Source organism: Mixophyes fleayi, chromosome 8 (genome assembly GCF_038048845.1).
Source record: "Mixophyes fleayi isolate aMixFle1 chromosome 8, aMixFle1.hap1, whole genome shotgun sequence".
Taxonomy (NCBI): Eukaryota; Metazoa; Chordata; class Amphibia; order Anura; family Limnodynastidae; genus Mixophyes; species Mixophyes fleayi.
Window position 1 is genome coordinate 141971342 of NC_134409.1, and position 22410 is coordinate 141993751.

The 22410-nt window shown below is 44.5% G+C and overlaps 1 protein-coding gene and 1 long non-coding RNA gene across 3 annotated transcripts in view; both read left to right on the plus strand.

Annotated features, from left to right (window-relative positions):
- BSN (bassoon presynaptic cytomatrix protein) overlaps positions 1 to 8852 on the plus strand; it is a 200822-nt gene extending 191970 nt beyond the window's left edge. Inside the window, exon 12 of one of the 2 annotated variants that reach the window (XR_012678640.1) lies at positions 6132 to 6741. The gene's annotated coding sequence lies outside the window, so the exon portion shown is untranslated. Of the gene's footprint in view, positions 1 to 6131; positions 6742 to 6862 lie in introns of those variants that run through there. The other variant, XM_075183924.1, reaches the window with a different exon arrangement.
- LOC142100226 (uncharacterized) overlaps positions 1 to 22410 on the plus strand; it is a 401704-nt gene that overhangs the window by 229437 nt on the left and 149857 nt on the right. The window lies entirely within an intron of this gene.

The window sequence follows — 22410 nt, forward strand, 5'->3', positions numbered from 1 at the left end:
GAAGTGATGAGTGATGACTGGTGAGGGATGAGTATTGGAAGTGATGAGAGACAAGTGATGACTGGTGTGGGATGAGTATAGGAAGTGATGAGAGACAAGTGATGACTGGTGTGGGATGAGTATAGGAAGTGATGAGAGACAAGTGATGACTGGTGTGGGATGAGTATAGGAAGTGATGAGAGACAAGTGATGACTGGTGAGGGATGAGTATAGGAAGTGATGAGAGACAAGTGATGACTGGTGAGGGATGAGTATAGGAAGTGATGAGAGACAAGTGATGACTGGTGTGGGATGAGTATAGGAAGTGATGAGTGATGACTGGTGAGGGATGAGTATTGGAAGTGATGAGAGACAAGTGATGAGAGATGAGTATAGGAAGTGATGAGAGACAAGTGATGAGAGATGAGTATAGGAAGTGATGAGAGACAAGTGATGACTGGTGTGGGATGAGTATAGGAAGTGATGAGAGACAAGTGATGACTGGTGTGGGATGAGTAGAGGAAGTGATGAGAGACAAGTGATGACTGGTGAGGGATGAGTATAGGAAGTGATGAGAGACAAGTGATGACTGGTGTGGGATGAGTATAGGAAGTGATGAGTGATGACTGGTGAGGGATGAGTATTGGAAGTGATGAGAGACAAGTGATGAGAGATGAGTATAGGAAGTGATGAGAGACAAGTGATGAGAGATGAGTATAGGAAGTGATGAGAGACAAGTGATGACTGGTGTGGGATGAGTATAGGAAGTGATGAGTGATGACTGGTGAGGGATGAGTATTGGAAGTGATGAGAGATGAGTATAGGAAGTGATGAGAGACAAGTGATGAGAGATGAGTATAGGAAGTGATGAGAGACAAGTGATGACTGGTGTGGGATGAGTATAGGAAGTGATGAGTGATGACTGGTGAGGGATGAGTATTGGAAGTGATGAGAGACAAGTGATGACTGGTGTGGGATGAGTATAGGAAGTGATGAGAGACAAGTGATGACTGGTGTGGGATGAGTATAGGAAGTGATGAGAGACAAGTGATGACTGGTGAGGGATGAGTATAGGAAGTGATGAGAGACAAGTGATGACTGGTGAGGGATGAGTATAGGAAGTGATGAGAGACAAGTGATGACTGGTGTGGGATGAGTATAGGAAGTGATGAGTGATGACTGGTGAGGGATGAGTATTGGAAGTGATGAGAGACAAGTGATGAGAGATGAGTATAGGAAGTGATGAGAGACAAGTGATGAGAGATGAGTATAGGAAGTGATGAGAGACAAGTGATGACTGGTGTGGGATGAGTATAGGAAGTGATGAGAGACAAGTGATGACTGGTGAGGGATGAGTATTGGAAGTGATGAGGGATGAGTATTGGAAGTGATGAGTGATAACTGGTGTGGGATGAGTATAGGAAGTGAAGAGAGACAAGTGATGACTGGTGAGGGATGAGTATTGGAAGTGATGAGAGACAAGTGATGACTGGTGAGGGATGAGTATAGGAAGTGATGAGAGACAAGTGATGACTGGTGAGGGATGAGTATTGGAAGTGATGACTGGTGAGGGATGAGTATTGGAAGTGATGAGTGATAACTGGTGTGGGATGAGTATAGGAAGTGATGAGAGACAAGTGATAACTGGTGTGGGATGAGTATAGGAAGTGATGAGAGACAAGTGATGACTGGTGAAGGATGAGTATAGGAAGTGATGAGAGACAATTGATGACTGGTGTGGGATGAGTATAGGAAGTGATGAGTGATGACTGGTGTGGGATGAGTATAGGAAGTGATGAGAGACAAGTGATGACTGGTGTGGGATGAGTATAGGAAGTGATGAGAGACAAGTGATGACTGGTGTGGGATGAGTATAGGAAGTGATGAGAGACAAGTGATGACTGGTGAGGGATGAGTATAGGAAGTGATGAGAGACAAGTGATGACTGGTGTGGGATGAGTATAGGAAGTGATGAGAGACAAGTGATGACTGGTGTGGGATGAGTATAGGAAGTGATGAGAGACAAGTGATGACTGGTGTGGGATGAGTATAGGAAGTGATGAGAGACAAGTGATGACTGGTGAGGGATGAGTATAGGAAGTGATGAGTGATGACTGGTGTGGGATGAGTATAGGAAGTGATGAGAGACAAGTGATGACTGGTGTGGGATGAGTATAGGAAGTGATGAGAGACAAGTGATGACTGGTGAGGGATGAGTATAGGAAGTGATGAGTGATGACTGGTGTGGGATGAGTATAGGAAGTGATGAGAGACAAGTGATGACTGGTGTGGGATGAGTATAGGAAGTGATGAGAGACAAGTGATGACTGGTGAGGGATGAGTATAGGAAGTGATGAGAGACAAGTGATGACTGGTGAGGGATGAGTATAGGAAGTGATGAGTGATGACTGGTGTGGGATGAGTATAGGAAGTGATGAGAGACAAGTGATGACTGGTGTGGGATGAGTATAGGAAGTGATGAGAGACAAGTGATGACTGGTGTGGGATGAGTATAGGAAGTGATGAGAGACAAGTGATGACTGGTGTGGGATGAGTATAGGAAGTGATGAGAGACAAGTGATGACTGGTGTGGGATGAGTATAGGAAGTGATGAGAGACAAGTGATGACTGGTGAGGGATGAGTATAGGAAGTGATGAGAGACAAGTGATGACTGGTGTGGGATGAGTATTGGAAGTGATGAGAGACAAGTGATGACTGGTGTGGGATGAGTATAGGAAGTGATGAGTGATGACTGGTGAGGGATGAGTATTGGAAGTGATGAGAGACAAGTGATGACTGGTGTGGGATGAGTATAGGAAGTGATGAGAGACAAGTGATGACTGGTGTGGGATGAGTATAGGAAGTGATGAGAGACAAGTGATGACTGGTGAGGGATGAGTATAGGAAGTGATGAGAGACAAGTGATGACTGGTGAGGGATGAGTATAGGAAGTGATGAGAGACAAGTGATGACTGGTGTGGGATGAGTATAGGAAGTGATGAGTGATGACTGGTGAGGGATGAGTATTGGAAGTGATGAGAGACAAGTGATGAGAGATGAGTATAGGAAGTGATGAGAGACAAGTGATGAGAGATGAGTATAGGAAGTGATGAGAGACAAGTGATGACTGGTGTGGGATGAGTATAGGAAGTGATGAGAGACAAGTGATGACTGGTGTGGGATGAGTAGAGGAAGTGATGAGAGACAAGTGATGACTGGTGAGGGATGAGTATAGGAAGTGATGAGAGACAAGTGATGACTGGTGAGGGATGAGTATAGGAAGTGATGAGAGACAAGTGATGACTGGTGTGGGATGAGTATAGGAAGTGATGAGTGATGACTGGTGAGGGATGAGTATTGGAAGTGATGAGAGACAAGTGATGAGAGATGAGTATAGGAAGTGATGAGAGACAAGTGATGAGAGATGAGTATAGGAAGTGATGAGAGACAAGTGATGACTGGTGTGGGATGAGTATAGGAAGTGATGAGTGATGACTGGTGAGGGATGAGTATTGGAAGTGATGAGAGACAAGTGATGACTGGTGTGGGATGAGTATAGGAAGTGATGAGAGACAAGTGATGACTGGTGTGGGATGAGTATAGGAAGTGATGAGAGACAAGTGATGACTGGTGAGGGATGAGTATAGGAAGTGATGAGAGACAAGTGATGACTGGTGAGGGATGAGTATAGGAAGTGATGAGAGACAAGTGATGACTGGTGTGGGATGAGTATAGGAAGTGATGAGTGATGACTGGTGAGGGATGAGTATTGGAAGTGATGAGAGACAAGTGATGAGAGATGAGTATAGGAAGTGATGAGAGACAAGTGATGAGAGATGAGTATAGGAAGTGATGAGAGACAAGTGATGACTGGTGTGGGATGAGTATAGGAAGTGATGAGAGACAAGTGATGACTGGTGAGGGATGAGTATTGGAAGTGATGAGGGATGAGTATTGGAAGTGATGAGTGATAACTGGTGTGGGATGAGTATAGGAAGTGAAGAGAGACAAGTGATGACTGGTGAGGGATGAGTATTGGAAGTGATGAGAGACAAGTGATGACTGGTGAGGGATGAGTATTGGAAGTGATGAGAGACAAGTGATGACTGGTGAGGGATGAGTATAGGAAGTGATGAGAGACAAGTGATGACTGGTGAGGGATGAGTATTGGAAGTGATGACTGGTGAGGGATGAGTATTGGAAGTGATGAGTGATAACTGGTGTGGGATGAGTATAGGAAGTGATGAGAGACAAGTGATAACTGGTGTGGGATGAGTATAGGAAGTGATGAGAGACAAGTGATGACTGGTGAAGGATGAGTATAGGAAGTGATGAGAGACAAGTGATGACTGGTGTGGGATGAGTATAGGAAGTGATGAGTGATGACTGGTGTGGGATGAGTATAGGAAGTGATGAGAGACAAGTGATGACTGGTGTGGGATGAGTATAGGAAGTGATGAGAGACAAGTGATGACTGGTGTGGAATGAGTATAGGAAGTGATGAGAGACAAGTGATGACTGGTGAGGGATGAGTATAGGAAGTGATGAGAGACAAGTGATGACTGGTGTGGGATGAGTATAGGAAGTGATGAGAGACAAGTGATGACTGGTGTGGGATGAGTATAGGAAGTGATGAGAGACAAGTGATGACTGGTGTGGGATGAGTATAGGAAGTGATGAGAGACAAGTGATGACTGGTGAGGGATGAGTATAGGAAGTGATGAGTGATGACTGGGGACGGATGAGTATTGCAAGTGATGAGAGACAAGTGATGAGAGATGAGTATAGGAAGTGATGAGAGACAAGTGATGACTGGTGTGGGATGAGTATAGGAAGTGATGAGTGATGACTGGTGAGGGATGAGTATTGGAAGTGATGAGAGACAAGTGATGACTGGTGTGGGATGAGTATAGGAAGTGATGAGAGACAAGTGATGACTGGTGAGGGATGAGAGTATTGGAAGTGATGAGAGATGACTGGGGGACGATGAATATGGTAAGTGATGAGAGTCAAGTTATTACTGTTAAAGGATCAGTATAGGAAGTGATGAGGAGCGACTGGTGAGGGATGAGTATAGGAAGTGATGAGAGACAAGTGATGACTGGTGTGGGATGAGTATAGGAAGTGATGAGAGATGACTGGGGGACGATGAATATGGTAAGTGATGAGAGTCAAGTTATTACTGTTAAAGGATCAGTATAGGAAGTGATGAGGAGCGACTGGTGAGGGATGAGTATAGGAAGTGATGAGTGATGACTGGTGTGGGATGAGTATAGGAAGTGATGAGAGACAAGTGATGACTGGTGAGGGATGAGTATAGGAAGTGATGAGAGACAAGTGATGACTGGTGTGGGATGAGTATTGGAAGTGATGAGTGATGACAGGTGTGGGATGAGTATAGGAAGTGATGAGAGATGACTGGGGGACGATGAATATGGGAAGTGATGAGAGTCAAGTTATTACTGTTGAAGGATCAGTATTGGAAGTGATGAGTGATGACTGGTGAGGGATGAGAGTATGGGAAGTGGTGAGTGATGACTGGGGTAAGAGATGAGTATGGGAAGTGGTGAGTGATGACTGGGGTAAGAGATGAGTATGGGAAGTGGTGAGTGATGACTGGGGTAAGAGATGAGTATGGGAAGTGGTGAGTGATGACTGGGGTAAGAGATGAGTATGGGAAGTGGTGAGTGATGACTGGGGTAAGAGATGAGTATGGGAAGTGATGAGAGACAAGTGATGATTGATGACTGGTGAGGGATGATGCTCATATTTAGTCCTGGGACATCAGCTGATACAACCAACTGCTGCCAAACCTCCCTGGCTGGTTATTTCTGTCCCTTTAAGGCAGGTTCCAAGTAATGTGGTCATAAAATCACTAAGGCTGTATGATGCTGGTAACTGGTCAATTAACAATGAATGACAGTGAAATAAACTCAGTAAATTGACGTGAGCTGAAGTCAGTCACTGATGTTAAAGGGTGTTTTATTCACCCCAGTTTCTGAAAATGGAAATACGTTGCACAGATGGAAACAAAACGTTTTGTGTCTGGTGAAATGGTTGATCCTGGAGGTAATGGGGCTGTCATGGCGCCATTGTGTTAGAACTGTGTAGAGAGAAGATAATATGAGACTAACTTGCCATTTCTCTTCAGTCCGTTGTAGGGAATATGAAGCCCTCCTTGGTGAGCCATGAACACAGAACTGGATGATAAGATGTCATCGTCCAGTAACACGATGAATCGTATATATATTGATGAGAGGCCACGTTGAACAAATGCCCGAGGGCACTTACAGTCTCCTGAGGGCAAACTTCTTGTATTCTCTTGTTGATTGTATACTCAGAGTTCTGGGACTTATTTTCATTTGGTTTGTCTTCATATATCTTTCCGTGATCTCCACAGATGAACTTTGAATATAGGGCTTGGAGTGACCTGATCCACATTTCCTATAGCATTCCATTTTTGCCCAATGGTAATATCCCATGCTTCCACTTTATACGGGGGGCCAATCCTAACCAAATCCAAGGCGCCAGGCGTCTGCGAGAAGAAAAGTGAGGACCTAACACTGTTCATCCTAATGAAACATGAGGCCATAGGACTCTGAGAGACAGTGTGTTGACTGGCTGACTTATATAACAATAAACACCGGCCAGACATGTCTGTCCGCAATCAGTAAGCCATCAATTCGCCATTCATATGGCAATTTCCATGTCTGTCTCTTTCCTGGAGTGTTTTTCTTTTTTTTTTCTCCATTTCAAAACGGCCTTAACCATTTCAGTTTAATTTATTCATATACCTCATATTTATTTTGCTCTCCAGTATATTTATTGGGTATTATTATTGTTATCATTTTAATGTATGTGTCTCTTTTGTGATGGGATTAGCACATAGGGTATCTCTAGAAGCAATAGAGAGAAGACAAAGAGCACAAAGTAATAACCGGAACATCTGGAGAACTTGGCCTCCAGTTTCTCTTTTCTAAAGACTGTGCAAGTCCTAAGCCATGGTCAGCGGGATGCTCAGAGAGACGGACTCTGGCATCTGCTGCAGCTTCTCTTACGGAACAAGTCATCCATACCTGGAACTGCTGAAACATTGTACAGTCGCTCCTGTGTCTGCTTATTGTTGAGCATGCTCGATGCTGGCGGTCTCACCGGTCTATCCATTTGGCGCTTCCATTCATTTTAAGTTGTAGTAACCAATTATCATGTCTAATTGTCTATGCAACAAATTTGGGGTGGGGGGTACTGTGTTCATATTTATCAGCATCTCAATGTTATGTATGTGGATTTATTTGGATATGTTTATATTTAGGCCCTGTGTGTATGATGTTAGTGGCATGTTTGACTCCTCCAAGGATTTTGCCAAAGGCGCGTAGCCTGTAAGACGTCTGTGATCCTAGTGCATGGCTAGCTGCTCTTGTTCTTTGCATGGTTTCATATCATTTCTAATGATTGCAGATTCTTGCTGTGATAATATTTATTTCCTATTTCTCCCGGTGTATTCCCCTTATTTCTGCATAATGTTGTCGGCCAATATGTGCACATAGGTGATAAAGTGAATGAAAAGGTTCGTGTGGAACAAAGTGTACCGGTAGAAAGTTAAGATGACGTCTTATATTTCTGCATCATCTGTTAATACCTTGTTAGTTCCTTAACTTATACATATTTATTTTAAAAAATCTATATATTTGGTTTTCAGGATATACGTTTTGGGAACAGCCGGGACTGATTTATAATAAATATGACTAAACAATGGAATCACATGGCGGCACAAAACCAGTAATATCCTGAACACCTGTCTGGTTAGCAGGTGGTCAGATAAACACCTTTCTAGCAGTTTGATGAATCTTCTCTCATTTATTGTAGAGAAATTTCCCAGGAATTTCAGTGATAATGATTTTTTTTCAATTTCCCATTCCCCGAAACCTTAATTTATGTACAAATACACCCACAATAATGATGTAGACAGTATATAAATCTCATATAAAGATAATCTTCCCGGATAAAAGAAGCAGAAGAAATAATATTTTTAGTAAAATATTTTAATGTTTTTTTAAATTATTTCTGTTTGTGAAAGTTCACAAAAGTACAACAGTTATTTTCTATGTTATGACGACAGCTGGGACCCTCTGTGTTATCCAAGATGATGTTACTGCTCCCCTGTGTCCTCAATCAGATGACAGACAGACGTCGCTCTGATAAATGAAATCTGTATGAATTACTGACTTATTAATGAGCATATAGGTATAAAAAGATTGGTTTGAGATTACCCCCATTGCCCTAATGAAAATCTAATATATGGCAGCTGTCTCCATCCTATGCACTCCTTGAATATTGGAGGTAGTATTCCAAAGTAGAGGAAAGTTGTAGGTGTGAGGTCACTGGTATAAATGGTATGGTACAGAAAACAACTCTTCGTAACAATCTGCATAATTTTGGGGACACCTTGCAGTCTGTATTCTTAACTGTCTTGGTTATGCTGTCAATGGCTTTTTCTTCAGCCACCATTGTAAATAGTTGTACAGTGTGTAAATGTTCCCGTGTTATTAAAAGTGATGCAAAAAAAATAATAAAATAAAAAGACAATAAAAAAACAATATGTACAATCCAGCATGACAAGCGACAGCCATGTGTGCTGGGGTCATCTGCCAAGCGTATGCTCCTGTTGTGTATAAATAAATGAAAGTTATATTACTATAGACAGAGGATATTACATTGTGGCTGACGGAGACCTCCGGGTGGATCCAGGAGAGCTTCGTCTCAAGCGCCGATCACGTGTTTTAAGGAAGATGTGCGCAGTTCTTCACGTCCACCCAGCCTGCCTTCCTTTTTGTTTTGTTTGGAAGGGTCGGGTGGGCAAAGGGTTAGATGGGGTGGGGGGGGGGGGGGGGGTACAGGTGAAATGATGGGAAAGTTATGTATAAAATAAATTATGATTAAAAACTATAAAAAGATAAAGTTTACAGTTGTAAGTGCAATGACCTGAATCCTGTATATGAAACTTGTACTTCGTGTCTGTCCTGTTGTTCCCTATAAGAAGTTGTAGTATTCAGTGTGTCACATCATGTATTGTAATTCAGTAATCAGTTGATCCCATTACAAGATATTTCTGTGACAGCAGAATAAAACAGACTTGATATTAATATTTCTTGTCTCCAGATTCGTCCCTTCTAGAACGAGTGTCCACAAGACTGAGGAACGAATACATGACATTTCTTTGTATATAATTTGTGTCATATTATATTGTGTTATATAAATCATTAAAATGACTTGGTTTAATGAGATGCATTAAATGGATGGTCCAAACCCCTCCTCATGTAATGCTCCAGAGGGATCTCCACCAAATTTGTTGCCAAACCAGGAAAATTAGCAGAACACTTTGTCGTTGTGGCCACGCCTGGATAAATATGTCAGACATAGCCAAATTGGGGAGGGGGGGGATGGTGTGTGATAATTACACCATCTCATTGGCCAGGAGCTGTGGCCAATACACTGAATCTCCACTTTTACTTCAGAGTAGGTGCAGACCGCGAAAAGTTCTATAGAGGCAATTGTAATGAGTGTGGATGAGAGGCGCAGATCTTGTCCAGATATTTTGTAGTATGAAGAGACGTATGTTGTATATTATATAGCATATGTATTATATGCTTTATATATTAGTAGATTCTATATAGTATTTTTAAGGGTTTCCCGTTAGAAATCGTTGCTCCTGAAGTAACACTCTGTGAACTGCCCTTAGTTCCAGGACATTGTTGGGTAGAGTGGTCTCCTGAGGGGACCAGAGACCCTGAAACTGGAGAGACCCAATGACTGCGCCCCAGCTGGATGGCGTCTGTGGTGGCCAGGGTCCAAGTCCATGTGCAAAAGGACTGGCCCTTTTCTAGATTCTACTTGTTCAGCCACCATGAGAGAGACAAGCCCGGGGCTCTGGACAGTCTGATGATCTGCCTATCCAAATGTTCGTGGGAGCCCGGCAATTTTTGTAGAATCTCCCTCTGGAGAGGTCGAGAGTGGAATTGTGTGAAGGGCACTGCTTCAAACACCGATTCCATAGATCCCAATAGATTCATACAACGGAAAAAAAATACTTCCTCTCAAGTCATAAGAGACCTGGTGTTGTGCAAAAGCAAAAGGACCTTGTCGGCTAAAAGGTAAACTCTTTGGATACCGTGTTGAAAATGAGACCCAGAAACCGCATCTGCTGAGCTGGATTGAGTGAGGACTTGGGTAGATTCAACACTCAACCGTCTGCTTCTAGAAACTGAATCGCGATTTGGATGTGGTGTAAAAGCAGAACTTTGGACGGTGCCTTCAGTAGAAGGGCATCCTGAAAGGGAATGGTTGTGACTCCCTGGGATCACAAGAGGGCTGCCATCACCACCATCACCTTGGTGAATACCATTGGGGTGGTAGCTAGGCCAAAAGACAGAGACCTGAACTGAAACTGATGTTTCTGAACTGCAAAACAGCGAAGACTGGTGTCCCTCCCATATGTTCACATGTAAATAAGCATCTGTGATGTCTATGGAATCCATGAACTCTCCCTGTTCCATGTCTGCAATAACCATGTGCAGGGATTCCATTCAGAACCTGAGCACGCGGACCTGTTTGTTGAGGGTCTGCAAGTTTAGGACGGGGCGAAATTACCTGTCCGGCTTGGGGACCAGGAAGAGATTGGAGAAAAACTCTGAGCCTCTTTCCTGCTGCGGGAACAGGACAATTACTCCAGACAATAGAAGCTTTCTCCTGGCATGCTGAAGTGCCTGATGACACAAGATGAAAGAGCTGTGGGAAAGAATTGCCTCGTGGGAGACTGAGCTAGGTCTATGACCTAACCTCACGTAAAAATCCCCCGCACCCAAGTGTCTGTGGTTGATGTCCGCCACCGCTCCTGGAAGCGTAGTAGACGAGCCTTCACCACTGTATCCTGGAGTGGGCTCCTGTCATGCTGCAGCCTTGTCCCCTGGCCTGTGGATTCCATATCTTGCCAAGGCCCGGCCTCTACCGAAGGAACAAATGGACAGAAAACAGTACTGCTTCGGTTTGGTGGAGCTGACAGGTAGAGAGGTACTCTTCCCCCTGTGACCACCTGAATAACCCATTCTACTTTGGACCTAAAGAGCGATACCATCAAAGATTTTAAGGTGCGCTTAGAATCTGCATCCAGGAGCATAACCATAAGGCGCGGTGGGCCACTATGATGAGGCCCGAGACCCTAGAGTTGACTGGCACAGCAACCATAGACGCCTGACCCACATAATTGGAGGCCTTCTGGTTGTGTTCTGCTAATGTTAGAAGCGGGAGAAAGCAGCGGGATCCCCACACTCAGGTTCTGCAAAGTGTAACGAGTGTCTGATCTCTAGGATAAGGTAATCCACATTGTGTGTGGAGGAAGAATCCTCTGAACTAATCTTCCTGTGAATCCGGAGTCACCTCTGTGGGAGACGGTAAGTGTGTCAGGCTGTGGGTGCATTCAGTCAGGGATCCTCCTCCGCAGTGTGGTAAGCGCCGGGTACTACCGCTCACTACACCTGCATATCACACGGCATGGTTCAGATACACGAGAGAAGCACAATCTCATGTATTATAGTAATGATTTGCTTCAAATAACTTATCTAAATTAAGTAAAATGTTTTATATTTAAGATGTTAACATGTAGTGTGAACACAGGGTGAAAGTCTTACTCATTTGTTGTATCTCAACTAAAAGACGTTATTAATACTTTGTATTCATAAAAACAATTATTTAGTTGAAATTATTTTAAATGAATCCACTTATAAATCACATATTTTTTAATTAAAAAAAAAGCGTTTTACATTTTAATGTTAGAATTTTGTAATATAATAGAATGTATCAATTGCAAAGCCAACAAATATACTGAACTAAAAAGAAAACTTTAGGGACCTCATTTAGAGTCGGACGCAAAGTCCGATTTAGGCGCATCTAACCAAAAAACACTACCACGCATGTGCAGGAAGCTTCAACTCCAACTGCATCTTGGACGCAATTAACACCTGCGACAGCTTGCGACTCGCTACGAGAGAATGGGAGGAACGCGGAATTGTGAAGGCGTGACCCTGTAAATACATCCTAGTCGCAGTGAGGCGCAGACGCAACACACTCAAAACAGGGCTAAAGCTGTGTGGCAGGAATTAGGTGGCGCAAGCGGTCAGCAAGCTGCAGGAACTGCTCCCAGATCCATAGGGTATTACGAGTGGGACTCAACTGGGGTTGCTTGCAACTTGTAACACCCCACCAAGCTGACGCACACTCCCACTCCTACACTTCTTATACGGACTTTGCGTCCGACTCTAAGTGAGATCCTAGGAGTGTAAAAAAGGTTCAAACAAATTGCAAAGAATGTAATGAAACAGAATTCTACAAAGGAGAAAGACGCAGAAAGTGGAAGCATATTGACTTTAAAATGGGGACAAATAAATTTTATTTTCTAGTAAATATATCACATTTTGCTTCCAGTTTAAACCACCATTTTTCCATCCAAATAAAGAGCAGTGAAGAAACAATATAACTTAATGTACTAGTGCTAGAATGTAAATGATTTGTTATTCCTTTTGTATCAGCTACTTGAATTCCTGCGATGACGACCTTTGATCCTACAGTTACCGCCCCGTCTGGTTGTCACCAGAAATTCATTTAGATATTTTCACTTAGTTTATGTTGTTACACCTGTTTTAGTGCACTGTAGTTATTATGTCTTACATACTTACTGTGTAAATTCCCATCTACGTTGTGTGTTTTAGTGTTAATGTTTTATCCCCTGATCTAATTATAATTCATGTTCCTCTCTGTACATTATAAGCATCTGTCCTCAGCATGACGTAGATTCTCCTGTAGTAGTTTCACAGATTCTGAATATTGCAATTTGACACATTTTAGTGCAGTTACCGACCTGCTCCCTGTTAATCGTTTTTCCACATCCTGCGTAATTGTATGATGTCCATTTAGTAAAACAAACATAACGTATTATTATCATTAAAGCTTACAATCTAAACGATATAGCTTAACAATGGCTGCAAACTGCTGGGTCCTCCACACTTATATTCTAGTGACAGATACAACAAATGTATTATTCAGGTGGAGCTTTAATGTTTACTGATAATCCAGAAATATGGAAGAATTCTACATCATACGCTTGTGCCGTGGACGGTCCTGAAAATACTATTAGTGTATAAGGATGTTAGAGAGGAAATATGATAAGAAATTACATAAGTGTGTTAATAGTATTTGTGGGTAATACACTAGATATGTCAGATGTTCAATTTAGAAATTAATTGAAGTTCTCTATTTGAAACATTTCTGTTTGAGAGGTCAGAGAGTTGGAGAGAGAATCAGCAGCAAAGAAATAAAGAGAGCTGACAGGAGTATGTGAGAGGTTAAGAGAGAAACTACAGAGATAGAACAAGAATGAGGCGTCACCTCACACTGATCCAGAACCTGAAGAAGAGGGATCATTTTACAGAGACAGAAGTGACAACACTCACAGCTTGTACATTACACTTACCAAAGATCATAAATTGTACATACAAGCCCTGGCCAGGTGAGAGGCTACTTATATCAGCAAAACTGCAGCACAGACTGGGCTCACAAGTGAGGGTCCATGCCTTCAAACTCCAGTTTATTTAGCGATAGAGCAGAACTATGATACTGTTTTGACTGCTGTAAAATTAATTTATTATTTATAAAGTTATTAATTTATTATTACGGCAATTCTATTTCTAGCAACTTAAATAACATTTTAAAGAATTGCCTTCACTACTGTATTGCGTTTAATTGTTGTTAGACCCTCCCCTGATTCTGTCTCTAATAAAAGCCTATCCAGGTGCATCAGCACTCTGTAAGACTTACTCTGTGTCTGCCCAGCTGATACCTCACTTCTCACCGCTCAGACCAGCGATACCACCTTGTTCCACCGAGGTCTGCAACACTGCAATGATGTGATGTGAAAAGCAAATTAGGATTTCTGTGGTATAAACGATATGTCCTGTAAAGTTTAAATGTGCAAATAACGAGGACTTTCAACTCATCACTTTATTCACGGATGCGTAAATAAAATAGCGTCTGTGACTAATCAATATCTGGTAAGTTATAGGGGCGGATTTAATTCAGTGCGAGGTGCAGCTGAACATTGTCGGCTATTACGATTTTTGTCAACATCGGTGCATTGTGTCACACTTTTACACAAGGAATATCACTGACTGGTATTAGCGCTACTAACCTGAGAGGCGCGGAGTCTAACACACCACCGATGTTCACCAGGGACCCCCGCAAGGAGGTTTGGGCTTGGCTGCGTGCGATGTGCAGGTCGCGGTTCTTCCAGGAAGTCACCAGTGCAGCGATTAGAGGGTAGTCAGACAGGCCGAGTCGAAACCAAGGAAGCGAGGTACCACGGAGAGAAGACAAGAGTAGTCAGGAACGGTCCAAAGGTCAATACCAGTGCGGGCAGCGAAGTACAAGGGATATCCGGAAGAGAGGTCAAACAAGCCAAGGAGTCTATACACAGGAGATCAGGAACAGGAATGCAAACTAAATGCTGGAGCTGGTTAGAACCAATACTCTGGCACTGGACATGTGTCAGAGGCTGCTTTAAGTACTCTAAGGTGCCTCCTGATTGGGTTAGGGAGATTTAGGCGGTTTAGACATGCTGGCTGCAGACAGGTGAGTAGAGATAGAGTTCTGCTGCTAGGCAACAGGACGTGGATTGCGGAGAGAAGGTGCCCATCTCCGGCGCCTGTGGAGAGTGCGGAGACGGCACCTGACACATTGTGTCTCCGTGGATGTTCCAGAGCTACCTCACACCGAACTGAATCTGCCCCATGAGCTTCAGACACAGTAGAATTGTTATATGTCGGCCATTAAATGGATGAATCGTAATCAATATCAGTGTGGATTTGTGTCAGCGGTGGTAGTATCTATGGGGCAGCGGGCCCTATATAGTTAGTATGTATCTGTCACTTCTGTTGGCACTCTGGAAAATAAAGTGTTTGGACACAGTAAGAGTCTAAATACTGGTAGAGCAGAATTTATTTATTTATACAGAAGAGACACCATGGAGGTTGAGTCCTCAAGGATGGGGAGATTATCCTGACTAACCCTCGGACTAGCAGCCTCAACACCTAACTCCCAATCTAGTGGGGCACCCAACCTGTGGGTGCGGAGGGTGCGGAGAAAAAGTATTGTAAACCAAACATTATGTCACGGGCACTAGGAGTCTTTACCCAGGGATCACCAGATGGTAGGCTTACCAGAGCAATGTAGATGGTAATAGGGTACTCTGGTAGCTGGGTGATCACGGAACATGAAATGATGGCCGATGAGATGCTCAGGAAAGTCTATGACTAGCAACACTGGTAATAATGAGATAATAATACACAAGGAACTGTATGGACAAGGACACGTGAATATAGTCAGTGGTCTGCGATAGCAAGTTGTACCACTGCTATAGTGAGGAGGAATGTCCAACAGAAACAAGGAGGTGGTGAGAGTCAGCGGTCTGCGGGTAGCAAGTTGTACCGCTGTCTGAGTGAAGGAATGGAATCCAAGTGGAGGTATCCAGGTAGTCAGTGGTCTGCGGTAGCAAGTTGTACCACTGAATATATATGTTAGGAGGTGCACGGGGGAAGACTGCAACACAGGATATACACAGGCACCTTATACACGATCCACAGTAATATGCACAATATAGATATATATATATAAATGACTGAGCAGGTCTGCAATCTAGAAAGTCTCCTGAAGTAGTCCAGCACAATGATAACACAGTCAATGATGGCAATAGACTCAGCGGATAGCAGACTCCAGAGAGAACCAAACACAGTCCAGCAAGATATGCAATACACAGCACAGTCAATGAGAAGTATGCATACCGTGGTTCAGCAGTAGCAGTCAGATGGGATAGCAGCGGTACCTGAGCGGCTAGAGGCCGACTGGATAGAAAGTCCCTGGACAGGTGAGGCAGAGGTCTAGCAGGTGCAGCGCACAGGTGAGTAGACCAACAGGGACACGAATCCACAGGAGTCAGCAACACGTGGAACTGGACTCATAGGAGACCCAGGAGAATGGAGATGATCCAGCAGAGGGTAGTAGATGAGATACAAATCCAATGCTGACAGGAGGGTAGAGACCAGTGGAACACGTGAAGGCGTGGAGAGGATCAGCAGGAGATGGACGATAGCGCTGACCACAGCAGCAGGGCTCAGCGGCACACGGAGGTAACCAGTAGCAACCACAGGAACCAACAGCGATGGGAAACAGGAGTGCAGCGCAGGGCAGGAGCTGTTGATCACGAAGTGTAGCAGATGGTCATGAAAGCGGCAGTCTCGAGGAAGCCACAGCAAAGATGAGATGAGACTGAAGTGCACGGAGGCAGCGGATAGTAATCAGCTGGCAGTCACGATGTTGAACACAGGCGAGTTACAAGCAGGAGACTGTAGTGCACGGAAGCAGCGGATAGTAGCCAGCTGGCAGTCACGATGATGAACACAGGCGAGTTGCAAGCGGGAGACTGTAGTGCACAGAGGCAGCGGATAGTAGTCAGCTGGCAGTCACGATGTTGAACACAGGCGAGTTGCAAGCAGGAGACTGTAGTGCACAGAGGCAGCGGATAGGAATCAGCAAACAGACTTGATGAGAAGCAGGTGAGTGAAGCAAAAGCTGGAGTGCACGGAGGCAGCGGATAGCAATGAGCAAACAGTCACATTGATATAAAATAACGTTGAAGTGGTTTAGAAGACTGTAGTGCACGGAGGCAGCGGATAGGAATCAGCAAACAGTCCTGATGATACAGTTGATGGTAGAAGTGGTTTAGAAGACTGTAGTGCACGGAGGCAGCGGATAGGAATCAGCAAACAGTCCTGATGATACAGTTGATGGTAGAAGTGGTATGGAAACCACAGGAATAGAAGTGGTTTGGAAACCACAGGAATCAGCAGCGCTGAATACACGAGGAATACAGGAACACCTTCAGAGACTCATGAGGAATGAGACTCCAAGATCAGGCAACGTGGTGTTGACCACAGGTGCTTAATATAGGGAGGTTGCCTGATCTGCCAATTGAGTTAAAGGGGTATACACTGAAGTATAGAAAAGGGCTGCGCATGCGCAGACCCTCAGGATGGTGGACGACCACGGTTCCTAAATGTCCGGGAAGAGGCACTCACGGTCCGGTGAGTGACAGTACCCCCCCTTTTAAAGGTGGGCACAGAACGCCTGGAACCGGGCTTGTCCGGATTTTTGGAGTAAAACTTCTTCAAAAGGGCAGGAGCATTAAGATCTTCAGCTTTGATCCAAGAGCGCTCCTCAGGACCAAAGCCCTTCCAATGAACGAGGAAGTGGAGGGCTCCTCGCGAAATTTTTGCATCTAGTACCTCGGTAATCTCAAAATCCTCCTCCTGATGAACTTGAACTGGCTGCGGAGCTGAGGGAGGAGTTGAAAAACGGTTGATAATAAGAGGTTTGAGCAAAGATACATGGAAGGCATTAGAAATCCGAAGACTCTTAGGAAGAAGGAGTTTCACACATACTGGATTGATAACTTGAATGATCCTATATGGACCAATAAAACGAGGGGCGAATTTCATGGATGGAACCTTCAAACGAATATTTTTTGTGGATAACCAGACACGATCTCCAATTTTTAGTGGTGGAATAGCCCGCCTCTTCTTATCAGCGAAAGATTTATATTTGACAGATGTCTTCTTTAAACAGGTTCTGACCTGAGACCAGATATTTTTAAAGGTCTGACAAACAGTTTCCACCGCAGGAACTTGGGTGGGCGGGAGGGCAGGAAATTCCGGAAAAGACGGATGGTGACCGTAGACCACAAAAAATGGAGTTTTGGATGATGACTCATGGTACATGTTGTTATGGGCGAACTCAGCCCAAGGGAGTAACTCTACCCAGTTGTCTTGATTGGCTGATGAAAATATCCTTATAAAAGTCTCAAGATCTTGATTGACACGTTCGGTTTGTCCATTGGATTGTGGATGGTAAGAAGATGAGAGTGCTAATCGTATGCCCAAGGTTTTACAAAGGGCTCGCCAGAATCTGGACACGAATTGTACTCCTCTATCAGACACAATCTCAGATGGACATCCATGGATACGGAAGATCTCTTTAATGAAATGTTCAGCCAGGATAGACGAGGAAGGCAAACCAGACAGAGGGATGAAATGAGCCATCTTCGAAAATCTGTCCACTACCACCCAAATAGTGTTATGGTTCTTACTAGGTGGTAAGTCAGTAACGAAATCCATACTAATATGGGTCCATGGTTTGGACGGAATGGGTAGTGGTCGCAGCAACCCTGCTGGGGTTCTGCGGGAGGATTTGAATTGCGAACATAATTCACAGGAAGCAATGAACTCTTTGACGTCTCTCCTCATTGAAGGCCACCAGTAACTTCGAGAGAGGATCTCAAAAGTCTTGTGTTCACCGGCGTGTCCAGAAAAACGAGAGGCATGGAACCACGAAAGGATTTTCCTCCTAGAGTAGGAGGCACGAGGGTCTTCCCAAATGGTAGCGTTTTGGTGGATGAAGCAGCCAGTGAGATACATTTGGGGTCTAGAATGGTATGGTTGGAAACCTCTTCTATATCAGAGGACGTAACAAAGGCTCTAGATAAGGCATCAGCTTTTTTGTTCTTGGCAGCTGGTTTGAAGGTAATTATTAATTCAAAACGGGAAAAGAAAAGAGACCATCTTGCTTGACGAGGGTTCAAGCATTGGGCAGACTGGAGATATGACAAGTTCTTATGATCCGTGAAGATCGTCACCGGATGGCGAGCTCCCTCCAACAAGTATCTCCATTCCTCTAATGCGGCTTTGATAGCCAGTAATTCCTTGTCTCCGATGGTATAATTCTTCTCTGCGGGTAGGAGACCCCGAGAATAGAAGGCACAAGGGTGGAATTTTTGCTGTTCCGAGCGTTGGGAGAGAATAGCTCCTAAGCCCACATTAGAGGCATCTACTTCAAGGAAAAAGGGGAGTGTCACATCAGGCTGACGAAGGATTGGAGCCGAAGAGAAGGACTCTTTTAATGTTTGAAAGGCTTGAATAGCCTCAGTAGACCATTGCTTAGGATTAGCCCCTTTTCGAGTCAGGGCCACAATAGGAGATGCAATGGAAGAAAAGTCTTGAATGAAGCGTCTATAGTAATTGGCAAAACCTAAAAAACGCTGGATCGCACGAAGAGTAGTTGGCTGGGGCCAATGTAGTACAGCATTTACTTTGTCAGGATCCATCTTCAGACCAACTCCGGAAACAATATACCCCAAGAATGGAATCTGGGGTAATTCGAATGAACATTTTTCTAATTTACAGAACAATGAATTTTTCCGTAGCCTGGAGAGGACTTCTGCCACATGTTGGTGGTGAGAAGGCAGGTCCTGTGAAAAAATCAATATGTCGTCCAGGTAGACGACGACACATACATATAATAAGTCCCGAAAAATCTCATTGATGAAGCCCTGAAAAACAGCGGGGGCATTACATAGCCCGAAAGGCATTACCAGATATTCGTAATGCCCGTCTCTGGTGTTAAACGCTGTCTTCCATTCGTCACCGGAACGGATTCTGATTAAATTGTAGGCACCACGAAGATCCAACTTAGTAAAAATACGGGCTCCCTTGATGCGGTCAAATAGCTCAGTGATCAACGGAATGGGATACCGATTCTTGATAGTAATGGCATTGAGTCCACGAAAATCTATACAAGGGCGTAATGATCCATCCTTCTTTTTGACAAAGAAGAACCCAGCTCCAGCGGGCGAGGTGGAAGGTCGAATGAACCCACGCTGGAGGTTCTCCCGTATATATTCAGATGTAGCTTGAGTTTCAGGTAACGAGAGTGGATAGACCCGGCCCCTGGGAGGAGTCTTGCCAGGAAGAAGATCAATCGGACAATCCCAAGAACGATGAGGAGGAAGACGTTCAGACTGAGCTTTATCAAAAACATCGGTAAATGAAGCATATTGAGGAGGGAGTCCCGGTGAAATAGCTGAGATGGAAGCTTGCTGTACCTTGAGAGGAATGACTTGGGAAAGGCAATGATGGTGACATTCAGGCCCCCAAGACGTGACTTGAGGGGTGCGCCAGTCAATCTGGGGAGAGTGACACTGAAGCCATGGAAGGCCTAGGACAATCGGACTTGTCGTAACAGGAAGAATTAAAAACGATATCTCTTCATGATGCAGAGCACCAATCTGAAGGGTTACTGGAGACGTACTCTGGGTGATGAGACCGTTGATGAGACGTGATCCATCGATAGCCGTCACAGTAATGGGAGTTTTTAAGGTAATCACTGGTAGAGACCATTGATTTACTAACGATTTGGAAATAAAATTTCCTGCTGCTCCGGAATCAATCAATGCCTGTGACTCAAAGGTTTTGGTAGCAAAGGAAATAGTCACATCAAAAGCGCAGACTTTAGATTTCATAGACGATGGAGAGGACTCCAGGGACCCTAACTTCACCTCTCCAGAACTAGTTAGGGCCTGGCATTTCCCGATCTCTTAGGGCAGGAGCTGAGGACATGAGTGGAATCAGCACAATAGATACAGAGTCTATTCTTGACTCTTCGTCTCCTCTCCTCAGAAGATAACTTGGAACGTCCTATCTCCATGGGAATCACAGCAGGTGACACTGGACGAAATTGAGGGTTAGAGCGAAGAGGTGCTTTAGCAGAAGTCGTTTTCTCAGCCTCTCTTTCACGAAATCTCATATCAACACGATGGCATAGAGAGATCAAATCTTCAAGGGACGAAGGAAGCTCTTGAGTAGTCAGTGCATCTTTAATTTTATCGGAAAGCCCCTGCCAGAAGGCGGCAACTAGGGCTTCAGTGTTCCACTGAAGTTCAGAGGCTAAGATCCTAAATTGAATGACGTACTGGCCTACAGTATGAGATCCTTGTCGCAGACGGAGGATGCTGGAAGCAGCGGAGGTCACACGACCTGGTTCATCGAACACACTTCGGAATGTAGAAATGAATTTGGCACTATCTTGTAATATTGGATCGTTCCTCTCCCACAGAGGGGAGGCCCAAGCCAGGGCTTGTCCTGAAAACAAAGAGATAAGATAGGCCACTCTGGAACGATGGGTAGAAAAATTTTGAGGTTGGAGCTCAAAATGGACTGAACATTGGTTAAGGAAACCCCTACAAGTTTTGGGGTCTCCATCGTACTTTGACGGAGTAGGCAGGTGAAGCGTGGAAGCTGTAGGCACCTGGGATGGCAATGGGGAAACGGAGGAAAGCACAGGAGCTTCAGTAGTAGCTGTCACAGTCTGTCCAGATGTTCCTTGGGAGGTTAATGACTGATAACACTGAAGTAACAGCTGTTGGCGGGCATCCTGTTGTTCCACACGGCTAACCAGATGTTGCAGCATCTCTTTGGCGGTAGGTTCCGCATCTGGGTCTGTCATGGCCTGATCTTACTGTCACGGGCACTAGGAGTCTTTACCCAGGGATCACCAGATGGTAGGCTTACCAGAGCAATGTAGATGGTAATAGGGTACTCTGGTAGCTGGGTGATCACGGAACATGAAATGATGGCCGATGAGATGCTCAGGAAAGTCTATGACTAGCAACACTGGTAATAATGAGATAATAATACACAAGGAACTGTATGGACAAGGACACGTGAATATAGTCAGTGGTCTGCGATAGCAAGTTGTACCACTGCTATAGTGAGGAGGAATGTCCAACAGAAACAAGGAGGTGGTGAGAGTCAGCGGTCTGCGGGTAGCAAGTTGTACCGCTGTCTGAGTGAAGGAATGGAATCCAAGTGGAGGTATCCAGGTAGTCAGTGGTCTGCGGTAGCAAGTTGTACCACTGAATATATATGTTAGGAGGTGCACGGGGGAAGACTGCAACACAGGATATACACAGGCACCTTATACACGATCCACAGTAATATGCACAATATAGATATATATATATAAATGACTGAGCAGGTCTGCAATCTAGAAAGTCTCCTGAAGTAGTCCAGCACAATGATAACACAGTCAATGATGGCAATAGACTCAGCGGATAGCAGACTCCAGAGAGAACCAAACACAGTCCAGCAAGATATGCAATACACAGCACAGTCAATGAGAAGTATGCATACCGTGGTTCAGCAGTAGCAGTCAGATGGGATAGCAGCGGTACCTGAGCGGCTAGAGGCCGACTGGATAGAAAGTCCCTGGACAGGTGAGGCAGAGGTCTAGCAGGTGCAGCGCACAGGTGAGTAGACCAACAGGGACACGAATCCACAGGAGTCAGCAACACGTGGAACTGGACTCATAGGAGACCCAGGAGAATGGAGATGATCCAGCAGAGGGTAGTAGATGAGATACAAATCCAATGCTGACAGGAGGGTAGAGACCAGTGGAACACGTGAAGGCGTGGAGAGGATCAGCAGGAGATGGACGATAGC